The following is a 5,726-nucleotide window of genomic DNA, read 5'->3' on the forward strand; positions in this document are numbered from 1 at the left end:
AAAAGCAGAAGCTGTGCTTGGTAAGATGGCTCAGTGGTTAAGAGCATACAGTGTTCTTGGAAAGGACCCAAGGTCAGTTTCCAGTTCCCACATCGGACATCTGAGGTTCACTCCAGCTCCAGAGGTTCTGAATCCCTCTCTGAACATTTTGGACACTGCATCTACATGCATACAATCCCACATATATTTACATAATTAAAAATAAAATAATTTTTTTCTTAAAGCTAGAAGTCATTTATATTCAACAGTGTGTCCAAAAAAAAAAAAAAAAAAAAACCCTATCACTCTTAGGTGTCTTAATTTCTTTTCCTATTGCTGTATTAAAATACTTTAATAACTAGAACCTTAAGGAGAAAGGGTTTATTCTGGTTCATAGTTCAAAAGCGCATATAGTCTGTAGTGGGGAAGTCAAGGTGTCAGAACGTGAAGCACCTGGTCAAATCATATCCAGCCACAAAGCTGAGGACAACTGCACGCTGCTGCTCAGCTCACTTTCTACATTTATATAGATAGCAGTCTAGGACCCCAGGCATGGAATGGTGCCACCCACAATGGGTGTGTCTTCACATATCAGCATAAGCAGTAAAAGTCCCCACAGACAAATCTGGAGGCTCACCTCCCAAGTAGATTCTGTCAAATAGGCAATTTGCACTAACTATCACAATCAAATCCTCATTCATCATCTATCTATGACGCAGTCCCAAGATACAGATAATTGTAAGTAAATTTGAGTTTGTAGGAACTGGATCTGATTAGTTCTCAGTGAAGTCAGGTTAGCTGATGCAAATGGACAAAAAGACAGTGATGAAGCTTGAGGTGTAAGAAACTCTATGAAGGCTCCTAGAAAGTAAATCTCTAAGATTCTTAGCCAGCAATGAACTCTGAGCTACAATAACAATCAATCTGGCATGACTGCTGCAATACTGGCATGAATGCCATGGGGGGCAACACACCACCTTCTGGTTGATGTAGGGCCAGCACTACAGGATAGACCTCTTGTCTAGGACTGTGAGCTCAGCCACGAACCCAAAGTATGGATGCCATAGTCCCTAGGAGAGAACTTACTATTATTATTTTGCTAAACAAATATAGTAAGAGCTGCCTTCTTTCTACAGATTTATTTTTGTACTCATAGATTAGGGCAGCCCTCAGCAAAGGAGGCCCTTTATGTAGTGGTTAAAATACTAGGATTCACAACAGGTTAAAGTGCGGAGAGTAAGTGACCATGGAGTGCTCAGCTGTTCAAAGGCTGTGCACATCACATATATACATACCCTCAATATTAAAGGAACATCATGGAAGAAGGGGCAAAAAGAACTTATTGGGAAAACCTGATGTAAAACATCTTCTGAACAGGACATGCTTTTGATATAAACTCACTGCAGCTGTGGTTCCCTGTACACGATTAGGCTCATCACAGAAGGGGAGGGCTTATGAGGCTTCACACCTCCCTGAAGGGTTACAAAGTTAGCAGTGGCTAGAGGAAGAAGTGTCCCTCTTTGGTGGTATAAATCTGTCTAGTGATTATCCTAGCCATGCTCATGCAGAAGTCCCGCTTAAGCACAGTGGGGAACAAATGCATAAGAAGACATGAATGTGGGATGGAGGTTTCAGTGAAGAAGCCAGGGAAAATAAGGTAATGGGAGGTGGAGTAACTAAAATTCAGTATATATGCCTTTGAAACTGTCAACATCAACAACGAAACCCTTTAAAACAAGTAAGTAACCACAGGGTTATTCTGAAGAACAGATAACATAAATCAAACTTTTCAAGGGTTTATTAAAAAGAACAATCACTGCAAATAAAGTCTCTTGCTATGAATAACAAACTTATAGTATCATCATTAGATTAAAATGATACTTGATTTCAATCAAAATTATTGTTTTCTAAACATAGACTACTTATCTACTTGGTATATTTCCAAACAAAAGGGTCAGATTCTGCTGTATTTGTAACAACTTTTTCTCTGGAATTGCCTGTCCTGCTTGCACAGGAGCCATATTAGTCTTTGTATCCTTCCCACTTTAACGTGTGTGCTGCTGAAGCAAGGACTCTGCTGGCACTGCTGATGCCCCTGACAAGAAGCCCTTGTACTGGAGCAAAGGGGGTAACTCCCTCTGCTGAAAGGGAGCAGATGCCTTTCATTGGTAGAGCAGGTTACAGGTGTTCATGACCTTTGTATACATTACCCAATGTTGAACCCAGAAAATCCCTCCACATGCTCAAGCTCATTCGCTTTTATTACACATGGAGAAATGGGACGAGGCGTAAAGTACTGTTGGAACTCAGAAATGCTCCAGTGCAGTTTCCACTGAAGATGCAGTGGAAGAGCCACAGGTGGAGCCCACGAGCTGCTTCAGTGTGGGCCTGCTCACAGCTTCTACAAGCCTACTTGTGGGAGGGCACTCAGCAGAGCTGACAGGCAAGCTATAACCTCCTGCTTTCACAGACAGCCTCTCTTCTGCTTTCAGTCTCCAATCACACTTGCTATCCTTTCTGTTTCTAGTTTTGTATGCCCACTCTTCATACGATGACACCTTGCAGCTCATCAAAGCCACCACAGGGAGCCTTCTCTTGTGAATCAGCTGTATTTACCTAAAAGAAAGAATGTGTGACAGCAGTTCCTGTTGGATCTGTGACATCTGCTACTACAATGCACAATTGTCACCATCTCATCAAGCATCAACACCTTTGCAATTTCAGAGATGAAACTAGGACTCAACCATGAACTTCGGTATGTTAAACATCTAACTCCTATTGAAAGGATGGCACATCAGGACACAACTGTCTACAAGACTCGGGTAGCATTTGTTAAAAATTGTTCTAAATACACTTGTAATTTGCTTTTTTCATGTCTGATGAATCCCACTGATTATTAACGTCAAAGATCAGCCGGTGTTTTGAAAAAAAAATCACCATTTTCAGAGACTACTAAAAGAAAAAACTGTTTTCTACAGATTATTTTTCACATAGAATTTCAACTTCTGTTGAAATAATGAGCTCCAAAAACTAGAAAATAGATGAAAATGTTCTTATATTTCTTGTATCTAAACATAGGTAGAAAGAAACATATTAAAAAAAAGTTAAGCTATCCATATTAAAAATTTGGAAAAGCTGCCAGGTGGTGGTGGTACACACCTTTAATCCCAGCACTTGGGAGGCAGAGGCAGGTGGATTTCTGAGTTGGAGGCCAGCCTGGTCTACAGAGTGAGTTCCAGGACAGCCAAGGCTACACAGAGAAACCTTGTCTCGAAAAAAACAAAAAACAAAAAACAAAAAAGAAATTTGGAAAAGCTGCAAGAAATACAAAAGGGGGAAACTCCATCAAATATATATGATGTTATATAGTTAAGATAAAACAAAGAAACCTGGGCTGGAGAGATGGCTCAGCGGGTAAGAGCACTGACTGCTCTTCCGAAGGTCCTGAGTTCAAATCCCAGCAACCACATGGTGGCTCACAATCACCTGTAATGAGATCTGACACCCTCTTCTGGTGCATCTGAAGACAGCTACAGTGTACTTTACATATAATAAATCAATAAATAAAATCTTAAAAAAAACAAAGAAACCTAAGAAAACTATAGAACAACATTTTAAAGAAAAATGTGACTTAACTGAACTGAAGACTTGACTCAGTCAGTAAATGGCTTGCCCTGTAAGAGTGAAGACTTGGAACAACAAAATGAACTAACTAGTACCCTTAGAGCTCCCAGGGACTAAACCACCAACCAAAGAGTACACATGGTGGGACTCACAGCTCCAACTGCATATGTAGCAGAGGATAGCCCAGTCGGTCATCAATGGGAGGAGAGGCCCTTGGTCCTGTGACGGTTCTATGCCCTAGTGTAGGGGAATGCCAGAGCCGGGAAGCAGGAGTGGGTGGGTTGGTGAGCAGGGGGAGTGGGGAGGGGCTAGGGGATTTTGGAAGGGAAACCAGGGAGGGGATAACATTTGAAATGTAAATAAAGAAAATAGTTAATAAAAAAAAAAAAAGAGTGAAGACTTGAGTTTAATCCCCAGAACCCATGAAAAAAAGTGAGCACACAACTGTACTCCTAGAGCTGGGGAAGTTCAAAACAAGAGAATCCATATGGACCCCATTAAATCCCTAAGCTAGCTAACTGATAAGATCCAGGTGCAGAGAAAGACCCATCTCAACAGATAAGGTGAAGACAGATTGTGAAAGATATCTAATGTCGACAACCTCTGACATCCACATATGCATGTGCGCGCGCGCACACACACACACACACACCTTTCAACAGATGAGTTCAGAGCAAGGGACAGCAAATGATAACTCAGAGGGCAAATCTAGTCCCCTACCAATTTATAATTAAGATTTTGCTGGAACTGTACTATATTTGTTTACTACAATCTATGGTCAAAAAGACTTGAAAGTCTGCAAAGCTTAAGATAGTTACCATCTGGCCCTATACTGGTCAGAAAAAGTACTGCCTACTGATTTAGAGAGTAGAAGATAGAATATAAACAAATGAGAGATAATTATAATTAAAGCTTATTGTGGGAAGCAATCACACATGCTCAGTCTGTCAGAAATGCTAGTCTACTCCATAACTGGCTACTAAAGATGAATGTCATAGACTGCATCTGTAAGACACTGTTATCATCATCATCATCTTATTTGGAGAAGCCTGTGCCAACCAAGCAAATTTCATCCCTGAGAGTAAGCCCTGTCAACATTCTGCAGTGAGCCAGATGATAGCCTAGACTTGAATCTCTAACAGCAGCAACAAGTGATGGTATATTCAATATTAATCAAGACACAGGTAGAAAGATAATGTTAAAACATTCTTGACAATCTCAGATGCAGGTTCCTACAGACAAGGACATACCATCTTCTTCAACAGAACAGTATCACCAAATTTTCAGTTTGCTCAAAGTTAAAAATTTTAATTTAAAGACATCCCAGTAAAACTACTAATAAGTTTTCTTCTCTCCCTAGAACAAGACATTTTGATTTAAGGACCATGTTGAAAAATAACAGAAAGAGCCCTTCATAAAGTTCTCAATATCATCAATAAAAAACAAGGGTTGTTGGAGAACTGGCATTACTGACTACTAGAATATACTGTAATGCCTTGATAAAGGTATCAGTGTGATGTTTGGGTATTATCTAATAAGACAAACAGAACAGAAAGTCAAGAAATATATCCAGATACATACAGATGAAAAAAGGCTGTATCTCAAGCCAGGGTAAACAATGAGCTTTCTCTCTCAATAATGTAGAAAAGCTGAGTGGCCATCTAAAAGGCTAGATCCTTATTTCTTATCATACTCAACAAACAAAAATTCCACATGGATCACAGTTCTCCAAATAAAAACTAGACCCATGCAAATACTAAAGAAAAAGGAAATCAACAAATTCCTTTTAATCTTAAGAGGACAGAGGGTCTTTCAATTATGATTCAAAACTGAGGCCATAAAGATAATTTTAAAAACAAATTCTATTACATATAAAATTCAATTTGCTTGATAAAAGCATTATAAACAAAATTAAGAACTGAAAAATATGCTAATATCACAAATAGCTAATCTTTCTAAGAGATCCTAGAAATTGAGAAGAAAACAATGAGCAAAGAGTACAAATAAATAATTCTCAAAACCATAAAATAGCTCTTCAAGAATATATGAGGGGGTGGTGGTGGCGCACGCCTTTAATCCCAGCACTTGGGAGGCAGAGGCAGGTGGATTCTGAGTTCGAGGCC

At 39.6% G+C, this 5,726-nt stretch overlaps 1 protein-coding gene and 1 long non-coding RNA gene across 3 annotated transcripts in view; one reads left to right on the top strand and one right to left on the bottom strand.

Moving 5' to 3' along the window:
* Nucleotides 1-2,854, top strand: part of LOC116080009 — an 8,993-nt gene extending 6,139 nt beyond the window's left edge. The window contains exon 2 of the long non-coding RNA XR_004114278.1: nt 2,507-2,854. This is a non-coding gene — a long non-coding RNA (uncharacterized LOC116080009). The remainder of the gene's footprint in view (nt 1-2,506) is intronic.
* The window catches only part of Rps6ka5 (ribosomal protein S6 kinase A5), a 202,030-nt gene that overhangs the window by 114,466 nt on the left and 81,838 nt on the right, over nt 1-5,726 (bottom strand). The gene's annotated exons all lie outside the window — the stretch shown is intronic.

Source organism: Mastomys coucha, unplaced genomic scaffold (genome assembly GCF_008632895.1).
Source record: "Mastomys coucha isolate ucsf_1 unplaced genomic scaffold, UCSF_Mcou_1 pScaffold6, whole genome shotgun sequence".
Taxonomy (NCBI): domain Eukaryota; kingdom Metazoa; phylum Chordata; class Mammalia; order Rodentia; family Muridae; genus Mastomys; species Mastomys coucha.